Raw genomic sequence first — 14,835 nt, forward strand, 5'->3', positions numbered from 1 at the left:
ACTTATATATTTATGTACATTATAATAAATATATTGTGTAAGTTTATATTTATATGTGAATAAATTTATATATTATGTTTCTATATTATACATTTATGTATTATAATATACATATATAAACTCTGCTGAACTAATTAAATTGTCATACAGCCATCCAGAGAGTTGGTTGAGAGCAGAAGTGTACCAAGTGTGACTGAGGAAAGAACCTGAAAAGAGTTAAATCCTCCTCCATGGTTGTAAGGCAAAATACAATGCTAAAAATCTTTTCCACTTAAATGTCTCTCTTCATTGACTGTAAATGCTCACAGCCCTCTGTATTCCATGTATTTCTATAGTCTACAAAACAATGTTGAAAATATAATGTGTTTAATAAAATACTTTAATATTAATCAATCAGTTATTTAGTTGAAGATGGATTATTTATTGACAGAAAATATGAAAATATTTGACTCTAATTTTACCTACAAATTTCCCCAGAAATAGTTTTGTAGTGAAAAAAATTCAAAAGTACATATCAAAAATTTGAACTATCTTTTGCATTCAGCTTATGGCATTATCTTAACAGAAGCATTACAATATATGAAAAACATAAGCTTTGAATATAATTAAAAAGAACAAATCATTTGAGTATGGTATGCAGAGTTGTCCCATGAAGCTACAGGAACTGTCCATGTGTTTGTCTCCCTTACATCACTGTTGTCTCTGATTATATCATCTCACTATATTTTCTGGTGGGTGGTCAATTAAAGTAAACAGAAATCAGTACGAAGACCATGAAAAATCTCACAGCTCTTTCTGCTTATAAGAATTTTTTTAATGAAACACACCAGAATGTCTTCACCTTTGCTTTTGTGCAAACCTGGAATCCAGCATGAATCATGATAACGCTATAGAAGTACATCCCGCACAATGAAATTCAGAGTGCAACAGCCAGCTGAGTCATTTCTGTTGCTCCATCCTCAAATTAGGTGAAAATCCCTGGCTGTTATCTCTCACTGCTCTGTAACTTTCTTACTTTTCCCTGCCAAATAAAAAGTCTTCAGAGATTTGATAGAAAGAGAAGACAAGGTACAAGGCTAATCAAAGTAAGATTGATTACCTTCCTGACATTCTGTAAAGGGAACAATAGCATCTTAAAGAGCTAAAAAGCTTTCAAACTCATTCATTTTTAAAATAAACCTGTAATTGGATCATTTGGCTTTAAATGCTTCTTCGATTTAGAGAAGCAGATTCATTATAATTCATTCCTATTTGAAAATTCATGTCAAAGAAACATTTATTAAGAATCATGGTTAGAATCTGTAATTGGCCAATATAAGAAAATTTTCTACTAATCCTGAATATTTTCCTACAGAAGTTTTAAAAATTATTTCACAGTAAGTTATAGTAATCAGAGATATAAAAACACTTTTTAAAGACAGTTTAAACTGCCACAAAAGAGAAATTTTCTTGCAATATATTCCCTGTAACATTGGAAAACCATAGCAAACTCTGAAACAACAGAGTTTTTACATATTATTTCTTAGAAAAATATCTCTAAGTGCACAATGATAGAAAGTAGTTTTATCTGAAAATTCAAGACACATTAAAAGGCAAATATTAAAATTATAATCCTTTATAGAAATTGAAGCTATATACACATATTCATGTGTGTACACTTATTTCATTTCTGAATGGTATTACTATACTCCTAAAAATGCTGTACTCTTAAAGGAAGATTTAGATACTAAATTCTGCAATGAATCTCTAGGGATTTGTATCAAAGCTAAAGCAATGTACCAAAGCAAAATTGTAAGAGAAGGAGAAATGGTCTTTAAACAAAAATGAGTTGAAAGGCAATTATGTGTTTATCTATTAGGAATTTAAATATAAATTCTTGTAATCTGAAGTCAGAAAATTAAAGTTGCCTTTCATTTACCTATCCCACTACACAAACTATTGAGGCACTTGGCAAAAGAATTATACTTTGTCCCTTCCTGCCATTAGCCTGCCAGACACAAATGTAATAACCTGACTGAACTTCAGTTACTGCATCTGAAATACTGAGAGCAGTACTGTAAGTTCTATGAGTTTTCAGAGACTCTAGAACAACAGGACTCTGCATTTCATGATATTATTCCATCACAGCTGATGCATACTTCAAGTAGCTTTTGAATTCTGCAGACCTTTGTGATCCTTACACTCATCATTACCATGGAATTACTGGAATACTCACATATACACTGGTTTCTTAATTTATTTTTTGTCATAAACTCTGGGGTAGTCCTTTGGTCGTTAGAAGCAAGGTATCTATAAGAGTCACCTACCAGCACCATCAGTATTTCCGCAGAGACTCTGCTTCAAGCCAAAATAGGAATAAGAAAGATGAATTTTCCATTGTCAACTCACTGCACATTATAAACAACTAGAAAATCCACCAACATGTAGGAAACAGTAGTTTTCACAAACCAGAGAAGCATTGCAAGATTGTAGTCTAAGAGAAAGAACACAGAGGATGAAAACCCAACATATGCCAGCTTACTTCCTGGTGACAATGTCCATGCAACAACACAGTTGGGTGTCTTTCAGAGTTGAAGAAGCTGCGATCGGAATTCAGGGAAACCAAGCAAAGCATAGAATCCCAGAGGAAGGAAATTCACAATAAGACTTCCAGAGCTCTACCATGGGATCCCCATGAGCTCCTTGACACGGTTCTGAGCTGTGAGTTCATAACAGCAAAGGCCCAAGCTGGAAAAATCTCTAGAACTCACAAAGGGCCAGGAACAGTTTCTCTTCCCACCCAAGTTAAAGGTCTCAGAAGCATATTGCATGTCAAAGCACTATATAATAAAATTGCTGAAAACTAGTGATAAAAAGAAAATCTTAAAATCATCCAGAAAAATAAGATACATTGCAATACATTAAACACAGGAAAAATAATCAGATTCCACTATCTACAGTTCTCCCCCCTCCCCCTTCCCCTCTCCCTCCCCCTCCCTCTCCCCCTCCTTCTTCTTCTTCTTTGCAGTACCAGGGTTTGAACTCAAGACCTTGCACTTGTCAGGCAAGCACGCTAGCATTTGAGCCATTCCCCCAGCCCTCTGTGCTTTTAGGTACAGTTTTTTTAAATACAGTCTTGCATTTATGCCAGAGCCAGCCTGGAGCATGATCCTCCTGTTTACACTTCCCATGTAGCTAGAGTAACAGGCATGAGCCACCACACCCAGCTTTACTAGTGGACATGGGATCACACTAATTTTTTGCTTGGGCTAACCTCAAATAGCAATCTTCCCGAGATCCACCTCCTAAGTAGCTAGCATTACAATGTAAGCCACTAGGCCTGGCCTTTACCTAGAATTGTTTGCCAAGAAAAATTATCTTTCAAAATGAAAAGAAATTCATATTTCTCAATGGACAAATGAAGAAAATTCATCACCAACAGAACTATACTTCAACAATATTGAAGGAAGTTCCTTGGGCAGAGCTAAGCTGACACCAGATAGAAAGTTAAACCTTCACAAAAGACTGAAGAATACAAGACATGTTAAATACTCAGGGAAACATTTAAAAATTGCCCATTTTTTTCAAAATATAAGTGACTACTTAAAGCATCAATGAGAACAGTGAAGTATAGGATTTATAGCATATGTGGAAGCAAAATATGTGGCAACAATAGCACAAAAGAAAAATAGTACAATATATAATTGTAATATAATGTTTAATATTATACTATATTAATAAAATATTATATTATAGTACTTACATAGCATAACATATTTACTATATTAATATATAAGTTTATATAATATATATAGTATAGATAAAAATATAATGTTAACTTCTTATACTACATATGAAGAGGTATAATATTTGAAGGCAGACAGTGTTCAATCAAAGGTATATACTGTCAACCACAAGGAAGTCAATGAAGAAGAAAACAAAGAAATATAAGCCAATACCATAAATAGAATGCAATTATAAAAGTATTCCATTAATTCTCCCACTTTGGGAAAATGATGGGGAACAAGAAAAGAACAGTAACAAACAAGTAAGGCAAACAGAAAACAAACAGCAAGTTGGTAGATTTAACTCCAACCATATGAATAATGACACTAATTATTAACTATAAATAATCTAAAGATTCTAATTAAAAGACAGAGATTGCACATTGGACACCTCCAAAAATGACTATAAGACATAAAAGCAAAATGATGGAAAATATATATACTATTAAATGTCAAAAGAAAATTTCAGTGACCATATTCATATTAGACAAAGTACCTCAGAACGAGGAATGACATCATGAAGGATATTTCATTGCAATTAAGAAGTTAATTCATCAAGGACATATAATTAATTCTGTTTATACACCTGCAATGTACTGAATTGTGACCCCCCCCACCAAAAGTTCATATGTTGAAATCATGTACCCATTCGTGTGACAATACTGATCAGGGCCTTTAAAAAAGTGATCAGGATTAAGTGAGGTCATGAGTGTTGAGCCTTGTTCTGCTAGACCTGTTATTTCTTTTTGTTTGTTTGTTTTTTTGTTTTTTTTCAGGGGAGTCTGTGATGGGTATGGAACCCAGAGCTAGGCAAGCACTCTACCACTGAACTACTTTCCCAGTCCCTAGAACTGGTACTCATATAAAAGAGGAAGAAACATGACATCTTTCTTTCTTTGCTGTATGACGGCACAGTAAGAAGGCAGCCATCTACCAGCTAGAAGAGAGCCCTCAACAGAAACTGACTAAACTGGCACTGTGCTCCTGGACTTTCCAGCCTCCAGACCTGTGACAACATATGTTTATGGTATTTAAGTAACCTAGTCTATATTATTGTGTTATGTCAGTTTGAATAACTAATATAGTTCTTACATAAAGTACTTCAAAATACAAAATGTAGGGCTGGGGGCATTGTTCAAGTGGCTGAGTGCATGCCTAGGAAGCACAAGGCTCTGAGTTCAGACCATAGTACCCAAACCAAAAATACAAAATGTAAAACTGACAGACTTGAAAGAAGACATAGGCAAATATTCCATTATAGAGAATTTCCCCCTTATCTGTAGTCTCTCTATCTTCAGTTTCAGTTACCCACAGTCAGCCATGGTGTGAAAATAGTCAATGAAAAATTCCAGAAACAACTCATGGGCTTTAAATAGCACAACATTCTGAGTGACATGAGGACATCTTACACTGCCCCACTCTGTTGTGTCCAATATAGGAATCCCTTTGTCCAGAATACCCATGCTGTGTGCATACCCATGCATTAGTCACACAATAGCCATCTTGTTTCTCAGACTGCCAGGGATTGCAATGCTTGGGTTCAAGTAAGACCTATTTTACTTGATAATGGCCCAAAGTGATGCTGGCCATTTGAACATGACAAAAAAAAGTCACAAAGTGAAAAGATGAAAGTGTTTAAGAGGCGTGCATGATAGGAAAAAGCACAGTATACGTAGGGTTTGAGACTACCTGCAGTCTTAGGCATTGAGTAGGACTCTTTGAGCATATCCTCTGTGCCTAAGGTGGGGGAACGACTGTGCAGGGAGACTGATGCTTCTCTCTCAGTAGTTGATAGAGTAAGGAATCCAAAGTTCTGAAGGATGTAAAAGACTTGAACAACAGTGTCAACTCACTTGACCTAATTGATACTTACAAAACACTATCCCAGCAAAAATAATGCACAGATATTTTAAGAACATATTAAGCATTCATGAAATTCAGTATCACAACACAAGTCTTAATAAATTTTGAAAAAGTGACATTATACAACATCTGTTCCCTTTCTCCAAAAGAGTTAAACTAGAAATCAATAGGTAGTTGGGAAATCTCCAGATATTTGAAAATTAAACACATTTATAAATAACTCATGGCTGAAGAAGAAATGACAAGAGGAAATGGAAAGTGTTTGAGCTACATGAAAACGTAACACATCAGAATGGTATAATGCATCTAAATGATAGTTTAGAGGAGAAATTATAGTAAATTCTTACATTAGAAAAAAGGAAAGCTCTCAAATGAATTTCTGTAGTTAAGAAACTACAAAAAGAATGGAAATTTAAAACCAAAGCAAGTATACAGAAGAAAGTAATAATGAGTAGATATCAATGGAATGAAAATAACAAAACAGTAGAAAATAAACAAAACCAAAAGCTAATACTATGATGAAAACCATGAAATGATAACTCTCTAATTAGAGTAAATGGAAAAAGAAAAAAAAAAGGAGGCACAAGTCACCTACATTGGGAATAAAAAGAGGACCTCACAACAGATTCATACACATTAGAAAGAAGATCTATGCCACTAAAGAATTTAGAATGTAGTTGGTAGGAAGGAAACAATTGAACAATGTTATTTAATCATACCAATAGTAATAATTAGAAACATCAATCAATCACTTATTATATGAAAGAATAATTCAAAGTATTTTTTATATATTAAGTCATTACTCACCATAGCCCTAAGTAGGTAGGTAGAATGTTATTATCCCCAACCTACAGATATAATCCTAAAGTACTTCTGCAATGTCCATATGATGAGACACTTTAGTAATATGGAATCAGTTGTAGAGGAGAAATAAGTACTGTGTTGACTAAGGGAAATTGTCATGGAAGTGATAAGGCTTGAGCTAGCTCTTATAAGATATTCGCTGATGACTACCAGGTTTTTCAGAATAGGTGTCACATTCTAATATTATCAAATACCTAAGACTTCAGCTGAGTACTTTAAATCAGTTCCTCAACTATCCCAACATGCATTTCCTGAATATCTTCTATACTAAGTGAATAAAAGATGGTTATCTTAAGAATGTACATACAATAAATACCAGTTGCTTGATGTCATTGTGGTATAGTCCCTACCCTCAAACAGCTAGGGGTATAATTATGAATATATGTGTAAAAACCAAAAAAAAAAAAAAGCAACAAAGATTAGGTTACAATCACAAGTTAAAGTGAACACGTTACGTTTGGTCCTTATCCATGGGTACCACATGCATGGATTCAACAATGAATAGAAAATATTTTGAAAAAGATTGTATCTGTACTGAACATGTACAGACATTTTTTCTAGTCATTCCCTAAACAAGATAGTATAACAACTATTTACATGACATCAACATGGTATTAGATATTATAAGTAATATAGAGATGATTTAAAATACAGGCAAGGATGTATATAGAATATATGAAAGTACTACACATACATTTTGTACAAGGGACTTGAGCATCCGTTGACTGTTATTCACAGGGATCCTGGAACCAACTTCTGAAGACATTAAGGAAAAATTGTATACAAGTTCCAGGCAGCAGGAGACTTTTGTGACTTACCCAGAGATAGCAAAATTTTGAAAGGGCCACGTTTATTATAAGTAAAGGAGGGAGAAAGGGCATACCAGCTGGTGATTTTTTTTAAAAAGTAAGAACTACTGAATTGTGAATAAGTATTTTCAGTTTGGCTATGGGTAGGTAATGTGAGAAGATGGGTAAAGATAAAACCAAGCATACAAAAGCAGGAGGGATACACCAATTGCATTACAAAAGTTACCTTGCATCCAAGGCTATTTCTGAAAATATAGGCTTGACAATTTCCATCTGCAAATTCTAACTAAATAATTCTGCTTTACTTATGTAGGAGAAGGGTAAAATACATGAGGGAGTATAGAAAATGCCCAAAACAATAAGAAAAAAAGTTTCAAAGTTCATTTGATATGCATATAATTTCCTTAGAACTTAGAAATGCCAGCAAAAATTAAAACACTTTACCTGATACAAGATTATATTTTTTTAAAGCCAAGAGCTTCTTTAAGCAATTAATAACCATTATCAAGTTACACAGAAAGCAAGAACTTTATACAAAAGAGTAGCATGATCATTAATACTCCTGTGGGCTACAGAAGTGCCTACTCCTCAAATGGCGAGTCACCAGGCCTTCAATGTTTCCGGGAAATTCCCATTGCAGTTTGTCAGCAAATTAGCAAATGTTCTTGCTGATGGCGTATAGGCTAGGAATAATCTCACCCTCATGCTCAAGTCACCTCCGCTCAGTGTCCCTCTGCTCTCCTGGCTCCTTCTAATGGTCCCAACTGCCAATTAAACAATCTCACCATCTCTGGATCTAAATGTGGACATAGATACCAAGTTTGGGTGTCTAATGAGACTGATTAAGTCCTTTGAGGAAACGTGCAGTGACCAGTCCTAGAAGGCAAGAAAAGGAAAAGAGAATAAAATCCAAACAGAGCCTGAAATATTTCCTGTCTCTACTGAAGATTCATAAAATCACAGCTGAAAGAACATTCTACCATAAGCTGCTGTGTTAACAGCAGGAAACAAAACCTTATCTCCTGAGACTTCTCCCACTAGCTCAGTTCAACCATCCTAAGTTTTAAAATCATATGTCGACATCTAGTGGCCAGAGTCAGGTGAGCCCAATAGTGACATTTCTTTTTCTTTTTTCTTTTTTTCCTTTATTTTTATTATAAAGGATTCATTAATGGCACAAGTGGGTTTCATGTAACAATCCCATAGATGTATACAATGTATTTTAAGAAATTTCATCCCCTCTATTTTATTCCCTTAATTCCCCTCCCTCCCTTTTAAAATAAATTATATTTTAATTTTTAAATTAAAATAATTATTTCCTTTGATGTACAGAAATGTTTTCATTTGAAGCAGTAGCATTTGTTAATTCTTGTTCTTATTTTCTGGGTGATTGGAGTCCTATTCAGAAAATCCTTACCTATGCCTAATATCTTCAAGAATTTTCCAATCATAGCTTTAAAGTATAAGGTCTTACATGAAGATCTTTGCTCCATTTTGAATTGAGTTTTGTACACAATAAGAAATAGGAGTTTATTTTCAGTCTTTTACATGCAGATAGATAACCAGTCTTCCCAGAAGCATTTGTTGAAAATGCTGTCTTTTCTCCAAGGTATGTTTTAGGTTCTTTTTGTCAAAAATCAAATGTCTGTAGCTATAAGAATTTATTTCTATTTTGTTACCTTTGTCTTATGTCTGATTTTTTGCCAGTAGCATGCTGTTTTTGTTTCTATGGCTGTGTAATATAATTTGAAGTCCTGTTTTGAGATACTTTCAACATTGTTGTTTTTGCTCAAGATTGCGTTGGTTATTTAGGGTCTTTTATGCATCCATATTAATTTTAGGACTGAATTTTCTGTATGTGTGAAGAATGACGTTGGGATTTTGATAGGGATTGCATTGAATCTGTAGATTGCTTTCAGCACAAACTTTTCCCAATATGAATTCTGCCAACCATGAGATTCTTCAGCTTCTCTCTTCAGTGTTTTGGAGTTTTCATTGTAAAGAGCTTTCAACTCTTCAGTTAAATATATTCCTACATATTTTTTAGGCTATTGTGAATGGAATTGCTTTCCTAATCTCTTTCTCTGCCTGTTCGTTGTTGATATGTAGAAAAGGTACTGATTTTCTGTGTATTAATTTTATAACCTGCTATTTTGTCAAAGGTGTTAATCAGATCTACGAGTTTTTGGTGGAGTCTTTAGGGTCTTTTTGTTAGGACAGTTTTCCTCAGTCATGCACCAAAGATTTCCTGTTAGACTTGCCCATTCACTACATCCTCTGTCAGGATCCCTAGTCTGGCTTCTCACCCTACCTCAGGATATATCTGTGAAAGTGTAATTAGAGACTTATTTATTGTAGCTAAACTTGCATTTGATGGATTATCTTCAAGTCCCGTGATATTACAAACTGTTCCTCAGGATGATTATTCCACTTGGCATGCATTAAACTCCCATCTTTCCTTCTCTTCACTTTCCTCCATTATTATCATATCGCTATATAAAGTTGATCCATTTAATTTTAGTTTTCTACATGAAGAATAACTTAAAAGAAAGTCTGCATAAGAAATGCACGAGAATTGTTCATAGCACCAACATTTGAGAGGCTTTACAATTGTTTCATTTTGAAGTTCACGTTTTCCCTCTTATTCCCTCAATCACAGAATGAGACAGACAAGGAATAAGCAGAATAACAGAATACAACAGAAATAAAAATTATCCCAAATCTTCATAACTTAAGAGGCCCTATTTCTTTTTTTGTTCAACTAAAGGATTTAATTCAAAATTACTTCATAGTATAATATGTTTGACTTTAGAATATGATTAAGTAGATCACTAGTTCAATTAAAAATGACAGTTTTTGAGATTGCATAGGCTTAAAAATAAAACAAAATTAAATAAGTTTAATTTAATTCATCCCCTAGAATGAAATTTACTTACTATTAATACAATTATTTAATTAATTATGACATAAATTTTCCAAATAGGACAACAAGAGAAGATGCTTTCAGTGGTCTGGTGGTTACAATTTTTCTTTTTTTATTATTATTCACTTATTCACATGTGTGTACATTGTTTGGCTCATTTCTCCCCCCTGCCCCCCATCCCCACCCTCTCCCCTCCTCCCCCTCATTTCTTTCTAAGCAACTTTGAAGATACACTTGAGCCACTTCTAGAGAGAAATTGTGAAAATCTTTTGGAGATTAAACTTTCAGATAGCAACAATTTCTCTGAAAGCATTTTTACACCTACATTCTCATCTTCAAGTTATTGTTTTTTCATGATCATGTAACACAGAAGATGTGAATCTTTAAATGAAGTTGATATATAAAGCATAAGCATGAGACAGCATTCTTAAGTTGGTCTTGGAGTTATATGTGCTGTTGTCATGCACTATTTGGGATATTCTTATACTTAAAAACTATTCATTGCTTATTTAAAATTCAAATATAACTGAATGTCCTATATTTTACTGGACAATCCTGTTTGGAGTGGAACAAATGCTACTGGGAAAAATAATGAGGCTGACAGAGTCAGAGACATTTTTATGCATGAAAATGGTGCTTTCATGGAATTCCAAGATTAACTATGAAAGCCAAGTCCCAAGCATCAAAATACTTTGCACTTATTTAATCATTTATGATTGATAAAGCATTTCAGATTTATTTTATTTTCTGGATCCTTGTGTGGCATTTCTATGACCACTTCAAGGAATTATCACTATGATCCACATAGAGCTGTTTTTGTTTGTTTGTTTTGGTGGGATTGGGATTTGAACTCAGGGCTTCGTGTTTGCTAAGCAGGCACTCTACCGTTTGAGCCACACCTCTAGCCATATGATCCACATAGTGTTGTATGAAAAAGCCAGAACTTGAATCCACCTCTCTCAGGAGATACAGTATCCACAAAGAACGAAAAAGAGTGTGAACTCTACAAAAGACTTTTGATCCCTAGCTGCAGATGAACATTAAGCATCTGACAAACTCATTATAAAACTAACATTGTGGCAGGAAAATAAAGAAGTTACTCTCTGATCTGCCCCATATACATTCAAACTTTTTAGTCCAGTTGGGTTTTAAGCCCCAAAAGTATTTGCTTTATTTCTCCAAGTACAGTTTGACATTATTCTTCTGACAGAGGCCTTTTCACATGCACCCAACATCTCTAACTCTGTAGCTACTATTCTTTGTAGCCTGTTTATATGTTCTAGAAATCTTTAGTAGGAGCTCAAAATGACATAAACGTGTTAATTTAGAATTAATTTTCCCTCACATGTAGAAAATGTTCATGTAATAATTCTCTTCCTTGGGAACTACTAAATTGTAGACTAGTGACAGCTGGTGTTCATAGCACATATTACCTCTTCTCACTTTAGTACAGTTTTTATGTCTTACATTTGATCCACAAATTCTAGTGTTCATAAAAATCCCCAAGGATCTTAAGACGCATACTCCTAAGCCTTCACTCTCATAGAGTCTGGTTCTACATATACCCGGAGACCATATACATTTCATTAGCCCCACTGGTACTATCCCTTTTCTCACCTGGTCAATCTCATCCCAGAGTGTAACAATTCTTCTCCAACTTCACTGTGTAAAGTGCAAGGAATCTTGTTCAAATATAGATTCTAGGTAGTACTTTGGGGATGGGGTCAGAGATTGTGCAGTTTCACAAGCTCCTGAGTAGCTTTGTATTCTTATTTTTAAACCTAAGTATTTCCACTTCTTTATGTAGCTAGAACCCCAGAGAGTGAATTCTCTGAGTTTTCAAAATTGTGACTGACTGACATTTCTCCCTCCAGTAGTTAAAGACATTTAGTTTAACTCTCCTCCCCTTGTTCTCTATTCTGTCTGAACACTTAAGAGTCCTCAAGGACTCAAGATGTAGCTAGAAACAAAGTAGGTCAATATCCTGATGTGAGTCCCACCTAAATCCACTCCTGCTCCTCTCAAGACAGTTTTCTGTCCCAAACAGACAGAAAGGCCAGCATCATCTCCTATGAGTGCTATGCACACGCATGAGAACCAAATCTCCGTACTGCATTATCACCTGTCTATAAGAAAGGGTTCAAAGGAGTTCAGTGATGACAATAATGATACTGTCAATGAAAAGGATATTGGCTAACATTTACTTGACACTTGCTAAGAGACATTTACGGGGATAAATTCTTCATATGGATTATTTCATGTGCTTCTCAAAATATCCCTGAAATAGATTATATCATTATCTCCATTTGAAATGATGAAAAGAGACATGAAGAGAAATAAGTCAGATAATAGTTAATATCTAATATATCAATTAAAGCTGAGCTTCAGACTGTACAAATCACATTCAAACTAAAAAGTAAAATATTAAATCAAGAATTCCTCTTCCATTGTGTACCAAAGGTATAACATTCACTAGAACATTTCTCTCTAACATTCCCGTGCTGCCATCTAGCAATGAATGACTAGAACATACACAGGGGTTTCCAGAACAACCTTCAGTGTTAAAATGGTCAGAGCATATGCCTGTCTCTATGTATCACATACTAAAAAGCTACTGGAGCATCCATGCAGGCAACATAACAGATGTTGAGTTTTGTGATCAAGTCGAAGAACAAAACTGTTACTTTTTTACCCATACACTTTTTAATTCCTATTATTAACCTTGCTTTACATGTTATCTTATTGCAAACAAGTAATAGCTCTAGAAACCTTTCCTTAAAATAGCACAGAATATTGTCTTTAAATTGCTATGCTAATATGCTTTAGCTGTGCTTAGCTGAGCAGAAAATATTTCCTCTTGTCTCTTCTGCTTTTATAATGTAATTGTCTTTACAGAAAATTAGACTGCAATACAATAGTCTTTACAGGTTGAGCACTTAAAGATGACTACATATTCCTTAGTTTGCTTAAGTGTGCATCATTTGTTGAAGAAAACTACTGGTATTTAGAATAAAAGGAAGCCCATATGTTTATCAGAAGGCATTAATGCAGGCAGCTGTGAAAGTGAGAGAGAAAACCCTAAGGATTACATATTGGCCTCTGAATAATCTCATACTCTGGGACTTTGATCAACCTTTACAGCTCTATGAAGTCTCTGCTTTGGCTCTGAAGAATAAGAACAAGACAAGAGGGAGTAAAAGGAAGAAAGCAAGTGCATAAGGTTAAATTGGAATTACATTTGAAAGGCAGCTAGTCACCTCTCTCTTCTTTTCAGCGTTGGTGTCATGGAAAGAATAGATTTTGGAGCCACACAAATCAAACTTCGAATCTCACACCTATCACTATATCTGTTCTACTGCATCAAGCAGTTTACTTAATATCTGACACCTGCTCCGTTTCTTTGTCTGTGAAATGTATTAACTATTTATCTGGCAGAGTTGTTGGGAAGATAGATGCTAAGTAAGTATGGAGCCTGGAAATAAAGTAACAAAGAACTGTTTTTAATGTTAGTCACCACCATGTCTTCATCTGTCAACTTCCAACACAGTTATTGATCACTTGTTGTAAGAATACAGTGACATATATAGATCAGCTCCTCCTTTGAAGAGATTAAAACAGCATGTAATTAATTAACTAATTAATGTATTGATTCATTATATTTACTTACTGAGTATAGCTGTAGGTTTCACCAAGCAAGATGTCCAGCATGCACAAAAGACACAAAGTTTATGTTTTATCTAGGAAACAAAGGTAATTAGAAACCATTCTTCCCAAGCTCCCTTGCACTGCCTTCAGTGCAACCCCACAGATCTCTTGCCTGAACTTCTGCAGTTGCTCCTTGGCTCATTTCTTTTCCTCTCTCCCCCTACTGTTTGTAATGCATTACCCTCTGAGGGGCTGGGCAGTTTGTTAAATCACTCATTGGGTAATAATACTGCTCTGCCCTAAATCCTTCAAACACTTCCTATATCCTTAGCTTTAAATCTCAAGTTCTTAAGGCAGCCTCGAAGGGCCACACATGACCTGCCTGTATTTCTAACCTTATCTCACTCGTGCCACCGGCCCTCTGCCAACTTCCCAAACACACTGTTCTTTCGGTTCCTAAAATGTTTTGATTTCCTCTTGACTCAAGGTTCTTAAGCTCATTATTCCTCTGCTGAGGAGGTTTTTCCTCCGACTGATCACTCACCTAGTCCCCACTTATACCTCCTGATTTAAACGTTATCCTCAGATCACCTTCTCTGAGACTCAACTTAGGACTGCCCCCGATTTACTCTCATTAAACATCTGGTAGTTTTCCTTTATGATACTCATCACAGCTGAATTATGTGTGTGTGTGTGTATACATGTTTTCTTACTCGTTCAATGTCTGTAACCTTCCAGGAGCTGGGGATCACTTGGCTCCACTGTTTCCCCCTGGCACCAGAAAAGCAACTTGAGAGGCTCCTTAGACATTTGTTGAATAAATGAACTAGGAGGCAGACAAAGCTGAGACTCATGCAATTCTGTGTAACAATGATGTCCTGAGCAGGACTTACAGGAACTTCACCACTCGAACTTCTCCACCAGTCTGCTAACGGGTTTTAACCCCTTTTGACTCTAGCATTCCTCT

General features: G+C 35.1%; 2 protein-coding genes across 6 annotated transcripts in view; one reads left to right on the plus strand and one right to left on the minus strand.

Moving 5' to 3' along the window:
* Nucleotides 1-14,835, minus strand: part of LOC141422477 (neutral amino acid uniporter 4-like) — a 449,783-nt gene that overhangs the window by 307,580 nt on the left and 127,368 nt on the right. The gene's annotated exons all lie outside the window — the stretch shown is intronic.
* The window catches only part of LOC141421463 (deuterosome assembly protein 1), a 409,755-nt gene that overhangs the window by 266,683 nt on the left and 128,237 nt on the right, over nt 1-14,835 (plus strand). The window lies entirely within an intron of this gene.

The sequence above is a fragment of the Castor canadensis genome, chromosome 1 (assembly GCF_047511655.1).
Source record: "Castor canadensis chromosome 1, mCasCan1.hap1v2, whole genome shotgun sequence".
NCBI classification, from domain to species: Eukaryota; Metazoa; Chordata; class Mammalia; order Rodentia; family Castoridae; genus Castor; species Castor canadensis.